This window comes from Haliotis rubra, unplaced genomic scaffold, assembly GCF_003918875.1.
Source record: "Haliotis rubra isolate DU_JTF1 unplaced genomic scaffold, ASM391887v1 Scf970, whole genome shotgun sequence".
In the NCBI taxonomy this organism is placed as follows: Eukaryota; Metazoa; Mollusca; class Gastropoda; order Lepetellida; family Haliotidae; genus Haliotis; species Haliotis rubra.
In genome coordinates, this window is record NW_025767713.1 from 228,077 (window position 1) to 244,487 (window position 16,411).

At 39.8% G+C, this 16,411-nt stretch overlaps 1 long non-coding RNA gene across 1 annotated transcript; it reads left to right on the plus strand.

Moving 5' to 3' along the window:
• Window positions 1-817: 817 nt before the first annotated feature.
• Window positions 818-14,358, plus strand: LOC124265322. The gene is made up of 3 exons (XR_006895413.1): window positions 818-863; window positions 12,218-12,388; window positions 13,150-14,358. It is a non-coding gene; the product is annotated as an uncharacterized LOC124265322 (long non-coding RNA).
• Window positions 14,359-16,411: the final 2,053 nt, after the last annotated feature.

A 16,411-nucleotide genomic window follows, 5' to 3' on the forward strand; every position in this document is an offset into this window, starting at 1 on the left:
CCAGCTCTGGTGGCCGCGGTCTGTAAATAATGAAATCTGGACCTAACAATCCAGCTATCAACACCATTATATCGACCAACAAAGTTGGGATACGATGACATGTGTCAACCAAGGCAACTAGCCTGACCACTCGATCCCGTTAGTCGCCTTTTGCGACAAGCATGGGTAGCTGAAGATCAATTCTAACCCGGATCTTCGCGGGTAACGTACATTGTAACAATATAAAGTAAAATATGTATTCACAAATTGAATTTCAGTACGTACTTTGTGACATGGCTAACATAACGCATTCCTTCCCCAGCCAGTTGTGACACTAAGCAAACGTGAAACTAAATAGCTGTATAAACACTTGAAAGAAAAACCGTACACCCCCCGTCACTGCAGTCACGAGTCATAAACATGTTTATACATGTAGTTTAGTGGCCTACTTAGTGTGTAACTACTATGTGTAACTATACTTACAAACCACCTCCCTCTCATAGCTTGGGGGTGACTGTTATTTTACGCCGCTTTTAGCAATATTCCAGCAATATGACAGTGGGGGACACCAGAAATTATCTTCACACATTGTACACATGTGGGGAATCGAGCCAGAGCGACGACGTGACGAGCGAACGCTTTAACACCAAGGCTACTCCACCGCCCCACTCATACCCAGGGGTACTGTTTGACATGAAAGCAAACCTATCACAATGCATTTTGACTTTAACGCTTATAGCGCTATACATAACGAACATATCCTCCCCACCCCACCCTACCCCCACCCCACCCACGACGTTCGGATATAACGCGATGTAGGTATAGGACTGTATCAAACCCGGAAGTTGTCGAACAAGTACTTTCAAACAAGCCGCCGGTGACATGTAAGTCTGTCATATGTCATATAAACAAACGATGGGGTGTGGGCTTATATTTACACTTTGAAATCGTTACAAATACAAATAATAGGGTAATCAAAAGTAGAAATGCCTTTGGCAAATTGTTAATTTTATATTTATTCAGTAACCCAGGCTTGTCGTAAGAGGCGACTAACGGGATCAGGCGGTCTGACTAAGGTGACACATATCCCAGTTGCGTAGATCGACGCTGATGTTGTTTATCACTGGATTGTCTGGCTCAGACTCGATTAATTACACACCGCCCGATATATACATGAAATATTGCTGAGTACGGCGTAAAAGTAAACTCACTCACTCCAACTATATTATGGATGTGTTAGTCATCATTGTATAGTGATGATTCGGGTGTTCACGAAAACTAACACAAGCAAAGGCGAGGCAACCACGACCCCCTAACCCAAACCCCCAACACCCAACCCAGAACACATTGCATAGCGTAAGAGAAAAAAAACGGCCGCCGACTAGTCAAACTTGGAAACGCCCACCTCAGTACTCTCATAGCGGCCCTGAATATTGTTATCATGTCTTTTGTGGTACGTCACTTTACTCGTAACCTGAATTAGCAGAGGATCAATACCCATGGAAAATGCCGGGTTTGGGTCTACTGTGGGGCGTGTTGACGAGGAAATTTGATTTGCGATTGCGATAAGATTACACCGATCTGTTTATATTTGCGTGTGTGTTTGGGGATCCAGTGATAATGTGCTAGCCAATCGACAACCAATATCTCAGTTTAACATTGATACTGCACCAATATCTCCTCAGAGGCGTCCAGTTCCGTTAATGGTGAGTGCCTGAGTGCCTTGAAAGTTAACACGGGCCAGGTGTTTGTCGACTGGAGGAGCAAAACATATAAACAAAATTATAAGGGTACAATCGTAAATCAAAAGTGCAATATTTTGTACTTGGGTTTACTTCCCTCGAAACGAAGCACCCGGGATATCGAACCCAGTCAGAGCGGCTGGGTGTGCACTCAAGTGTAACGGCTGGTTCATTGGCTGGTTCATTTGCCGATGCCCTCATGGCTCGCAAACACCTCCAACATTATAATTAGGCTGAAATTCCTCTCAGGTGAAATTCCTCTCTATATAACGCTTGAAATATTTAAAAAAATCCCTTTTAGCCAGTGATACTTAGACTCTTTAAATTTGTATTTTGGCAATTCCAAAAGACCAATGAACAAAGCTGCGGCAAATTAGGAGCCACGTGACCCTGTGGGTGATCCGAAATAATTGTCATTGTCCAAAAAAATGAGTTTTCTATAAATCTTTAATTTAAACACATTCTGTGTATTTACTGACAAAAAACGTTAATGAACTGATGTGCTTTCAAATATTCAAAGGGGCGGTGGGGTAGCCTAGTGGTTAAAGCATTGGCTCGTCCCGCCGAAGACCCGGGTTCGAATCCCCACTTGGGTACAATGTGTGAAGCCCATTTCTGGTGTCCCCCCGCCGTGATGTTGCTGGAATATTGCTAAAAGCGGCGTAAAACCAAACTCAGTCAGTCAGTCAGTCAAAAATTCAAAACAATTCTACACGTAATTCAGCACACCTGTAATTGTGACACTGTGACGGTGTATAATGTCATTACTGATTAATGGATTAAAACCATTATAGACTGAGGTAATCAATATGCTAAAGTGTGTGCAGTCAACTAGAAATGTTGTTGTTATAAGCTGTGGAAGTTTTAGGATGTGGAAGGTTTGGGAGGATACCGTAACGGTTCAGTGCATAATCCGAAGAATCGGAAATTCCGTTCCACTTACGAGCACACTTACGAGCACACATTAGGTTTTCCAACACGTGTGTTACTATTTTAAGGAGGGAATCCCCCAACACGTCACAGGTCACGTGATTCACTGAGAAGTTTGATGGATTGCAAATATTAACCTCTGGATATTTTGATAACGAAAATAAGGCGCACTTGTAGGTATAAGTACAGAGAAGTCATGTATGTAAGTGCTTCGTGCGCAATAACCGTAACGGGTGCGCGAAAGTGCGACAAATGCTTAAGATATGCTTTATAGCGTTCGCATATGTGAGCGCTGTAGCTAAGCCCCCACACACACACACGTACCTCCCATTCACACCCCTTTGAACTGTGCACACCCCTTTCTCAAAAAGTAATATTCGCCCCTGTATAGTGGTGATGAGAGTACCGTCTTTGCGATTTTGCGATGCGAGTACCGATCTCTAATACTCTTGAAGACGGAGGTATGAATTTACTCATGTGCCTCCAATTTTGCTTTTAAAAGGGCTTTTCTTTTTTCTTTTCACATGTGTGCAAAGCAAGCACAAAGCAAAACAGCGACAAATAGCCCAACGCCCTTAAAGAAATTCAAGCTGCTAGCCTACCTCAGAGGCGGGTCACGATCTCGCAGTGAGCAGTCGACATTATTATCAGGAGCGATAGATTAGGTCGGTAGGAGTTAACTCCCTTGGCAACATTTGTAAACATTCCCAGCTCAGTCGTGTTAATCCGAAACACGCCGAATGTCGGCGTATGAACACCAGAACTACTTCAAACATGAACTTTTACTGTGTAATTCCAATAACTATGCCACACGCGTAATGCCGTATTTCATAAAGGAATAAAATCCTTCTAGTAGTCACTACAATGGTGATGATGATGATGCTGATGCTGATGCTGATGATAATGATGATTTTTTGTCAGCTTATTTTAACCGAAATATTCGCACAGCTGTTCGTGTTTTATTTCAAAATGCGTAAATTTCAATACTGTTTTAGAGTTTAGACAGTGTCAATTATGTCTATTCAATGTAAATTAACTTCCCTCACATGTAATTTGAGCTGGGAATTTCAATGATACTTTTCAGGCATAATTTGTCAAAGTACAGGAACATATTTATCAATACAAGATGAAATATCAGTATCCAGTTTAGCTATCAAAACCATTATACTTACTACTTTTATTGCCATAAGTCAATTCTGTCTAATCTTTTTTTACATAAATCGAGCTACCTCTAACAGTAAAACTTTAAGGATATGTGCAGGGGTAACTTCAAAATGTTCTGTTCAGGAATCTTAAAATCCTATATGGTTATTTATAATGTTAAATATCACCACTTTAGCATCTATTTTATAGCATGGCTTCTGAAAGAAGATTAATCCAGTAAATAAATGATTAAATTTTTCTTTCATCTTACAATGAAGAATTCATGGTATGTCCTGTAAATGATCGGGGTAAAATATCCCAAATGAGGTTCAATATTTAAGTTTAAAGTAATATTTTTTAGAGTAAGATATGTTGATTTTAGACTCGCACCGATTTCATGCAGTTGTACATATTTATCAACCCTTAGTACATATCAAAGTGGACAATCAACTGAAATGAACATGGAAAGACAAACAGGCCGTCAGAGAAAGCACAGAATTCTAAATGTATGTAAAGAGGCACACGTGTGTGGATTTTAATCTCATTTTACATGTCACTGTCTCTGCTAACAACTGCAATGGCTGAAACAAAATTCCTTTAGCTGTGTACATTGTTATGTCAAAATGACGATAGATACTTTTGGCGATTTTTTTAAATGATCACATAACCTACCAGACAAGGATCTATCAATCAGGATATATCAGGTACGATCTATCAATCCGCCAAGGATCTCTGAAACAGTCATGGATCTCTCAACCCAGGATGTGTCAGTTAAGGATCTATCAGTCAAGGATAATTCTGTCAAGTTTCAAACATATATTTGGATAGATACTTCTTCATAATCCATTTATGTGACAACCATAACCTATTTACGTGATTGTTCTTATCGAATCCGTACACACATTCTGTTTGGTTTGCTGTATTTTCGCACATAAAATCGATAGGGACCCATTAGTATCTTACTTTCTTAGCAATATTCCATCAATACCAATGCAGGGAACGTCAGAAATATGCTATGCAAATGGTCTTATTTTGAGGAACTACTTAGAGGGACAATGAGTGAGTGAGCTAAAACATAATGTCACATTACATTGATTACAAATATGCTAATCCTGGAAATCCCGTCAACAAAGTACAGTATAATAATAAAAAATGATACATGTTTATTCATAACTAGTTTCAGAACATGTAAAAGTAATTTGTCAGTTAAAACCACATGACAGACGTTGACCACACAGACATGAGACCACACAGACCTTCATATTTCCCGAAGACTATCAACACATGATACACCCCTTTCTTTTGACTATACATTTGATGTACTTTTGACTTTCATGACTATACATACATGATAGACTCGATAACATTATAAGGAGAATGTCGGGAGCCTCCTTCATGTTTTCAGAAGCTTATACACACATGATACGTTATTTCATATACAGTCATTTGACCGTCTTGCATACACCCATAAGACTATACAGACATGAGACTCTCCATATTCTAGAAGACTATGCATACATGAGACTCTCTCATTCATACTTGCAGAAGACATGGGGCCCTCATTCATACTTCAAGAAGACATTGAGCCCTCCTTCATTTTTCCAGAAGACTATACACACATGATACCCTCCTTCATATTTCCAGAAGGCATGAGGTTCTCCTTCACATTTCTAGAAGACTATACATACATGATGCACTCCGTCATATTTCCAGAAGGCTATGCATACATGAGACCCCCATTCATACTTCCAGAAGACATTAACCCTCCTTCACGTTTCCAGAAGTCATGAAGTCTCCATTCATTCTTAAAGAACATGAACAAGACACACATGATACACTCCTTCATATTCCAAGAATGCTATACATAGAAACAGACACAAGTCCCTCATTTACACTTCCAGAAGATTGAACAGACAGTAGATGATCCCTCAATCTAACAAGGGACTACAGACACATTGTACCGTCCTTCATCTTCCGACAGTAGATGGTCCCTCAAACTAACAAGGTTCTACAGACACACTGTACCGCCCTTCATCTTCCGACAGTAGATGGTACCTCAAACTAACAGGGGACTACAGACACATTGTACCGTCCTTCATCTTCCGACAGTAGATGGTCCCTCAAACTAACAAGGTTCTACAGACACACTGTACCGTCCTTCATCTTCCGACAGTAGATGGTCCCTCAAACTAACAAGGTTCTACAGACACACTGTACCGTCCTTCATCTTCCGACAGTAGATGGTCCCTCAAACTAACAAGGGAATACAGACACACTGTATCGTCCTTCATCTTCAGACAGTAGATGGTCCCTCAAACTAACAAGGTTCTACAGACACACTGTACCGTCCTTCATCTTCCGATAGTAGATGGTCCCTCAAACTAACAAGGTTCTACAGACACACTGTACCGTCCTTCATCTTCCGACAGAAGATGGTCCCTCAAACTAACAAGGTTCTACAGACACATTGTACCGTCCTTCATCTTCCGACAGTAGATGGTCCCTCAAACTAACAAGGGAATACAGACACATTGTACCGTCCTTCATCTTCAGACAGTAGATGGTCCCTCAAACTAACAAGGGAATACCGACACACTGTACCGTCCTTCATCTTCAGACAGTAGTTGGTCCCTCAAACTAACAAGGGAATACAGACACACTGTACCGTCCTTCATCTTCCGACAGTAGATGGTCCCTCAAACTAACAAGGTTCTACAGACACACTGTATCGTCCTTCATCTTCAGACAGTAGATGGTCCCTCAAACTAACAAGGTTCTACAGACACACTGTACCGTCCTTCAGACATGGGGCCCTCCTTTAAACACGATGCCAAAGGCATACATTCTTTCCTTACATTATGAGGAGATTCTTTTGACCCTACTTCATGTTTCCAAAGGACATGGGACACACCGTCATATTTCCAGCAGACTATATAGACATTGGGCGATTCCTCGTATTTCTAGAAGACGATGCAGAAATGAGATCCTGTTTCATACTACCAGAAGACATGAGACCCTTATTCATCTTTTCAGAAGACTATGCATATATGATACACTCCTTCATACTTCCCGAAGAATATGCAGACATGAGAAACTCATTCATACTTCCAGAAAACAAGGGACCCTCCTTCATATTTACAGTAGACATGAGACCAACATTCATACTTCCAGAAGACCTGGGGCTCTCCTTGATATTTCAAGAAGACAATACCTACATGATACACTCCTTCATATTTCCAAAAGGCTATGCAGACATGAGGCCCCCATTCATACTTCGAGAACACATGAGACCCTCATTCATCCTTTCAGAAGGCTATACACACATGATACACTCATTCATATTTCCAGAATGCTATAAAGACATGAGACCCCCATTTATATTTCCAGAAGACAAGCGACCCCCATTCATACTTCCAGAAGACATGGGTCCCTCCGTTATTTTTCCAAATCCATGCAGGTAGAAAAAGTAACGTAAGTCCCCATGGTTCCTAGTATGGTGTTCTACCTTCAGTTGTTGGCGATCTATAGCCAGTGTTTTATACTGCATCGTCTCCTTTAATTGGAATGTTTTAGCTTTGCTCGCTAGTTTTATATTCATATCTGTGATACTCTAGCATTTTTACTGTCCGTCGCTGGCAGGTTTTAATCTTCCAAATGTTTTAACCTTTTATTGTCTGGATTGTTCTCGCCACGATATGGCTGAGATATTGCCGATGTGACGTTAAATATTAACTTACTCACTCACTCACTATTTTTCCAAAAGACATGAGACCCTCATTCATCCTTTCAGAAGACAAGGGACCCTCCTTCATATTTCCAGAAGACTATACACACATGACACACTCCTTCATATTTCCAGTAAAATAAGCAGACATGAGACTCCTTCATATTTCCAGAAGACATGAAGTCCTAATTCATCTTTACAGAAGACTATACACACATAATACACTCCTTCATATTTTCAGAAGGCTATTGAGACATGAGACCAACATTCATTCTTCCAGAAGACATGGGCCCTCCTTCGTATTTCCAGAAAACAAGGGAACCTCCTTCATATTTCCAAAAGACATGATACCCTCATTCATACTTTCAGAAGACATGGACCCTCCTTCGTGCTTCCACAACACAAGGGACCCTCCTTCATATTTCCAGAAGACATGAGACCCTCATTCATACTTTCAGAAGACATGGGGTCCTCCTTCGGTTTTCCAGAAGGTTATGCAGACATGAGACCCTTATTCATACTTCGAGAAGACATGGAATCTCCTTCATACTTCCCGAAGGCATAGGACCCTCCTTCATATTTCCAGATGTCTAGACACACGATACGCTCCTTCATATTTCCAGAATGCTATTAAACAGACACAAGACCCTCATTTAAACAAAAGATTGGACAGACAGTAGATGGTCCCTCAAACTAACATGGTACACTCCTTCAGACCAGAAGAAGACATGGAGCCCTACTTTACACACGATACCATAGACAAAGATTCTCTCCTTATATTATCAAAAGATTGTTGTGACCCTCCTTCGTGTTTAGACCCTCTAATTGCATAAGACTATACAGATATAATACACTTCTTCATATTTCCCGAATACTATATAGACACTAGCCCCTCCTTCGCATTTCCAGAAGGCTTTACAGATATGATACACTTCTACATGTTACCAGAAGACTATATAGACATGATACACTTCTACATGTTACCAGAAGACTATATAGACATGATATAATCCTTCATATTCCCCTAATGCTTCCAGATGACTGTAGAGACATAGGGCCCAGCATTAAAGTTCCAGAAGACTACCCTGTAGACATGTGTCCTTCCTTCATACATCCAGGAGACCACAGAGACATGAGACCCTGATTTATACTTTTAGGCTCCTACAGACACATGAGACCTTTTATAAGTGGGTTTAGAGACCATTCTTCAATATGACATTCACACAAACAAACCTATCCGCTCATTACCCAGCCAGGAGGCAAACATTCCATATCAAGGTTGAAACTGTCAACATAATGTTGAGACATGACATGACATGACAATGACCTCAGGGAATCAGACAACACTGTGGAGCGGTTTTCCTCATACAATGTGAAGGCAATCATCAGTGACCATTGCTAATTCTATGCAGTTATTGCAAAACATGCCAACCAACAGAAGTCGATTTTGATCGTTTGTTTAGGATTCTGGCTCCTTCGATTTCAGTTTTCTACTGAAATGGTTAAGCAAACTCTGTGTTGTTTAAAGGAAATAACCGTCTGGTAGCCATACTGTCAGGTAGTAAGGCTCCAATGATGGGTATTGATAGATTAAAAACTTGCCAACATGACTTGAAATCATAAATTACAATTCTTTAACAGAGTTGATAGTAAGATGTGATGAGGTTGACTATTCATTTGAGATCTATTAAAAACTGAAATCGCCACTGACAGAGTGGGCTGTTAAATATGCAAATCAGTTTATAAATACCAGTGGCATTGTATTCATGACATTATTAGAGTCACATTTAAGATCAAAGATAAGGTACGTACAAATAGAGATTGAATGGTCTAAGGTCGAACTTTGTGTCATCACCAGAATCAGTCAACCATCCATCGTTGTTTACCTGAAACAAATGACGAACATGAGGATGACAGAATACACATGAGACGTCTTCTACGTAACTGTAGTGCCATCATGTTTTCAATTTATATATTAATTATAAGATTTATTAGACATCGCCATTATATCGCCAGCACTATATCGCAAATGTACGTGTCAGACTGAAAGCATGCAAGTGACATAAATAGATTGTAAACATCAGGTAGCACATATCCGTACGCATATGTGCATCCTCTTCCGTTCTCCTAGCAAATAGTACCATCGGTTTAGGCGTTGTCATTTTTTGAATATTATTGCATAAGGAGATTAGACATATTTATGATACGTGTTGCAAAATAGGTAACAAAACAACGTCAGTTGTATTTAAACATTAAATTTTATATTTGGCCAATCAAATAAATGCACTCTAGTCTGTGCAGTAGAGAAAATGCTGCAGCAGGGTTGGACTTGTATGGTCCTGTAGACATTTTCTGAACAGTTTCGGCAGAATTGCATTGTATTGTTGGCATTGAGATTTACTTCAAAACACCAGATATGTCTGGCCCGCGTATGTGTCGCAAAGTAAGTTCATTTTCTATATTCGATGTTCCAAACGAACTTCGATAAGAACAATATTCATCGATGTCATGTCAGCCGTTTTGATTAGATATGTTCGGTTAAAAAGTCCCTTGGAACGAAATGCAATCACAAAGGGTTTTTCATCACAATGTGTCTTTTATTTAGAGTTTTAGTATGATTATTTTGTAATACAGGGCGCTTTGAAACCTCATGACCGCCATTGCCGGCAGCAGTGGTAAAACAACCGGAAGTTGTTATGACGCCCACAATGCCATCTTGTAGGATATGATGTCATGCAATATTGAAATCGATATAAGGCAGGCTTTAACCTATATTTACAACAACACCTAATTCACTGGAAGCCTGAAGGCACACTGCACACACAAACACAGAGAGAGAGAGAGACAGACACAAATACCCTAAAGAAGCCACGAAAAGTCCCTGTCGCATATTCTTAAAATACGTTTTCAGTGTTCCTAAATTTGCCAACCCAACAGTATATGGTCCGTCTAATATACAAAGTTTATATGTTAAATCTTGTCTTAGTTCTGAAATGTCATGGTGTTATAACAGAGTGTTACTCTATACGCAATGAGATTGATTCGTACTTCGACACACACATTAAACAAGTTGTAACAACGCCAAAGGCACAGTCACCACCGTGACATGGGCGTCACTTATTACGCAGTTGTCATGGATGAAAAAATTACATTGAAGCAGGGAAATAAGCAGAACTTACTTTGTAGTCATCCTTGAAATATCAAATTCTACATAATTTCCCATGCCACACTTTGAGAATGTTCATTGTGTCCGTTTATAAAATATAATTGGCACAAAAAAACATAATTCTCTGAAAGAGCAGAACCCATTGGACGGTTTTGACTTCATGCCAGGGCAAGTCAAAGTCGGGTATCAGATCAGACATAATTACACTCACCAGTTTGTCAAAGTCCACAATTCTTCAGCGTGTCTTCAATAAAACTGTAACGGAAATTTCGAAGTTGAGAAAAGCTTGACAACAAAAGTATCCTTTGTAATAGTTTAAAATGTTTGAGATTTAACTTTAAAAACACCATGGTGTATCATCTGAATTTATCCAAACTGTGCTTCGAATATTTCACACAACACTAAACAGCCCACAACACCAAACAGCTGGCTCCACTGTGCATAATACCTATACACTACGTGTTGTAACATGATCAGGGCAGCTGCACCTAAGTTGTATGCACACCTCGATCTACTTCATTTCACACGAGGGTACACAATGCCGTTCAAACATGATCGCTGAATGGTGATCGATAAATACACGAAAAGGTATTCGTTGTGCATTCAGAGCATGAATGTTCATTAACTTACTGAGCCAAGCGTGCTATGACTACCAAACAAAGTAATGCATGCTATTTAAACATTTTAACCGGCAAATATAGGACACTATTATCATTGAGTTTGTTATGTCTTAGAATGAACAGGGGAAATAAATACATCGGAATCTCTCAAAACCGGGAACCTCCCATTCCGGCGTGTCCTCAATATCGGCACTAGAATTTGGTACGACGAAATCTCCCTCACTCGAGGGACCATTGCATGTACGTGGAGATATCAGACTAGAATATCTGCTGCTTTTCCGCCTATTATTCCTTCCTCATTTTACTTCTAAACAAACTACAAACTTCAAAAGCAGGTTAAAGCATTTACTGGCATCCTTCCTTACTGTTCCAACTTCTAAATGACTCTCAAAGAAGTTGCATGTTTTTTGCGTGTGTTTTTGTTGCGTGTGTATCCGTGTGTTCGTGTATGCGTGCGCGCAGGTGTGTGTCTGCTGATACTTCTTCTGTTATGTTGAGCCAGTGAGATGCCTTGAAGCTGTTCAATAATGGACAAAACATTCAGACATATCAGGCAAAATGTTTAATTTCTTGCAATCAAGTAATGATAATGATGATCATTAATATGAATCCTTACATAAATTGATACTGGTTGTATACAGGATAGATAATTGTTGTAAGAAGTAACTAACGGGATCAAGTGGCCATGCTCGCTGACTTGGTTGACAAATGTTATCGTGTCCCAAATACGTGAATCGATGCTTATGATGTGTAGACTCAATTCAGATCGCCGTCATAGGACAGAGCTAGAATATTGTTGAGTGCGGCGTTAAACAAAAATCAGTCAGTCAGTACACAGGATAGAATAGATTTTATCACTAAGTGTCAACTGTTTACATAACCATATATATATATGTGTATGTGTATGTTACAGTTACAGGTGGCATCGGCCTTGGAGTTTAAAGATGAGGTAGAAAGATCTTGCCTCCAGAAACTACTCATAAGCGACCCCGAAAGATACTGGATCGTTATGTGTGACAGAAATCAGGATGATGCACAGATGGCACTTACATTACCTGCCAACCTTCGGCATGAAAGTCAAGATGTGTTTTGTTTGCATGCGTCCTAAACATATTTTATGTGCAAACTATTTGCCTGCCGACATGGCAGGGTCTGCTTAACCCTCTTGTGAACACCTGCAGTCATCAGTGATCTTCCGGGACCGATAATTAGTCTTTTATGGCGAGTGGAATTAGTTGTGGTGGGGAGTACACTCTGTCGTTGACATTAAATATTTATTTGGTGGTTTAGCCTAATGGTTAAAGCCTTGGTTCGACACGCCGAAGTCCCGTGTTCGATTCCTAACCTGGTTATACTATGTGAAGGTCCATTCTGGTATTCCCCGCCGTGATATTGCTGAAATATTGCTGAAAGTGGCATAAACATATCCTCACTCACTTATACTTACACTGTTTCTTGTGTGGATAGACTGCTTAAGTCCACGTCCTAAAAGCAGTGACATGTGTCAATTATGCTGAGTGAACTGCAAATGAACTGTTTGGAACGATATATCAAACAGCAACGTAAAAGCAAGAAAACAAATTCTCATCGGAAGAGGTTCCTTTTGGAACAAAAATAACCCATAGAAAGTAAAATTCATTTAAACAGATCACTGTTTTTATCTGCTGGTAGACAAAAGTCCCCGCGCTTCATCAAAAGCACTGTAGCGTCTATAAATTGTGCTGAGTTAGCTGAACAAGGTTGGGCTGAAATTTCAACAGGCAGTACAGCAACCAACCAAAATACATACATGTACGTATAGCTTCGTCTAACGTTCCTTGTCATAAAAATCATGTTTTTATTCAGCTGCCCATGGATACACAACAGATATTCCGCACGTACTTTGACTATCATCTGTCATCAGGGATGAGCATGGGAACAGCACTTTATATGATAGAGGCAGCGGTGAATAGCTTCTTGGATCAGCTGTAACCATCAAGCATATGGGAGTGTGCAATGCTGAGTGCATCAACAAATGTGGAGTGAAGTCTTGAACTTGAATGAGTACATGTATGTGGATGGCGATATTTATACAGCACATTGAATTCTAAGTTCGTCTTCTGGCTCACAACTGCATTTACAACATCGACATATCTTTCTATCTATCTATCTATCTATCTATCTATCTGTCTGTCTGCCTGTCTATCTATAAGATCTCATCACAGTTCACAAGCCCTGCCGATCTCTTCGTTCTATGTACTAGTTCCTCCTATATACTCCACTCAGCCAAATAAAATATGGGTGACAGAGCTTTCTCGTCCGTAGCTTCACACCTCTGGAACAGTCTTCCCATATCTCTCAGGCCACCAATGGCAATATCAAACCCTTAAATCAGCTCTGAAGACATATCTTTTTCTTCAATCATAAAAAAATGACTACATTTTCTAGTTTCTGTTGTTACAATATGTTTTTAACTTTTTACACAGAGACCCTTACTGATGGCTATTAGGCGTTATAGAAATCATCATCATCATTATTATTATTCTTATTAGTAGTAGTAGTAGTATCGATATGCTTCCTACTCTTTCAATTGTTAGTCATTATGAAGGAGTGAACAGGAACATTCTGGCGGGAGGACAGGTTTACCAAAGGATCATCTTTCTCTCCCGTAATAGATTCTTCTAAGATCGATAGTAAGTAGATTGTTGTAATAGCGGTAGGAGCGAACAGGTAGCTTGATAGTAAGTAGATTGTTGTAATGGCAGAATGTAGAACTTATAGTCTGATAGTAATTTGTTTGTTGTATTGGCAGAATGTAGAACTTATAGTCTGATACTAAATTGTTTGTTGTAATGGCAGAATGTAGAACTTATAGTCTGATAGTAAAATGTTTGTCGTAATGGCAGAATGTAGAACTTATAGTCTGATAGTAAATTGTTTGTTGTATTGGCAGAATGTAGAACTTATAGTCTGATAGTAAATTGTTTGTTGTAATGGCAGAATGTAGAACTTATAGTCTGATAGTAAATTGTTTGTTGTAATGGCAGAATGTAGAACTTATAGTCTGATAGTAAATTGTTTGTTGTAATGGCAGAATGGACAGAATACGCCGAGTCAGTATCATTTTCAATCAGTACGCTGTAACTCAAGTTCCATGTGCTATATACACGTAACGGCGTACTGTGGACCTAAAATATTAAAAAGCATCTAAGAAAGACGCCAGCCATTAAACGAGACCAGGGTATTTACCTTCCCAGTGTAAACTCCGGTATTCTATAAGCATACACATTGTCATACCGTTTATCTCATTGACTTCGTACAAAAAATAAAAAGAAGTTGTCATTCATAAAACGTGTCATGTATTCATTTACGGGACAATGTGTGTTCCTATTAGATATACTTACAGGTAGTGACTTATTACATATACGTTGTCTCACTGGCAGAACTGTTTGGTGTTTGACACTCCACTCAGAAATATTCCAGCCATATGATGGCGGACCAGACAATGCAGTGATTTGTATTATGAGCATCGATCTACACAGCCAGGAAACAATTACATGTATCGACCAAGTCAGCGAGTCTGACCACCGTATCCCGGATGGAATCTGTACAATACATACCAGGTGACAGGCACACAAATGGTTATTGTTTGTGTCCATTATAACCTGAAGGTTAAAGATGGTTTCACCGCTTGGCGAAGTAAAATAGGTATCTCACATGTAGGGATAACAAGAAAGGCCTTTTAAAAAGGCAACGTTGAAGGCACCTGAATTAATTTAGAAATTTAGTAAGACGGACGTGAGATGATTTGAGGAGTTGAAGCTGATTTCAAGAGCATCACGATAACAACAGCTCCGTCCATTAGACAGTTGCCTCTATTAGAGATCGGTACTCTCATCGCAAGTTCGGTACGCTCATCTCTAGTATATGATATTTCAAATCAAGTGCCTTTGTCATGTCTAGCCATGTCTTACTGAGATACATAGCGCTCACATACACGATCGCTATGAACAACCTCTGTAGGCCGCAATGGAGAAAACCCTTTGTCGCACTTTCGCGCACCCGTTACGGTTATTGCGCACGAAAGAAACTTATATGAATGACTTCTCTGTACTTATACCTACAAGTGGCCCCTACTTTCGTTATCAAAATATCCAGAGGTTAATATTTACAAGCCATCAAACATCTTAGTCGATCTCTCGCATGTCAGCGGTGTCATTTTGAATCACGTGACCTGTGATGAGCGGGAATTCCCTGTCTTAAATAGTAACAGACGTCAGCACTATATATATGTCGGATATGTGTGAGCGCTATGGGTGTTACTAAAATGGAATGTATTTTCCGATTCTGCAATTCGAAATTATACCCTGAACTAATGCAAGTGTGCTCCGTTACGTGTAAAATTGTTTTGAATGGAAATTGTATCAGTTTATTAACCTTTCTAATCAGTAAAAACACAGAATGTGTTTAAATTAGAGATTTATAGATTTCCGCATTAAAGAGGGACAATTATGTATTACCCACATGATCACGTGGCTCCTTTGTTCATTGGTCACTTGGAATTGAGAAAATACTAAGTATTATTGGCTGAAAATTATTTGGAATATTCAATGTGCATATATAGAGAGGAATTTTACCTGAGAGAAATTCCAGCCTGATTATAACGTTGGAGGCGTTTGCGCAACCAACCAAGAAACCTGCCGGAGTAGAAGTTGCCACAGTCGTATATTACATTCCCGTGTACAGACAACTAGGAAAGATGAAAACAGTGACCCATATAGCTGTAACAGGGTAACCATCTGTTCGTGTATGGCGGAGGCGGGTCGCGATCTCGCTGTGAGCACACATGTTTGAGAGGATAAGGTGGCATAGTACCGTATGAGTTACCCCCCTTGACCAGTACTTCTCAATCGGCTTTCGCGTGTCACAGAGAGCAGTACCCTTTGATCAGGCAGCGATTCCAAATCGTGTATCAAGTAGGGCTGTTTTAACATACCAGTCCACTGCGTACTTATTTGCTATCTGAACATCGCGAACAAAAACGACAGATACTAAAAGAATGAGAGACAGTGTAGTTTCATGTCCTTTGTAGCAATATTCCAGCAACATCATGGCGGGGAGACGAAAA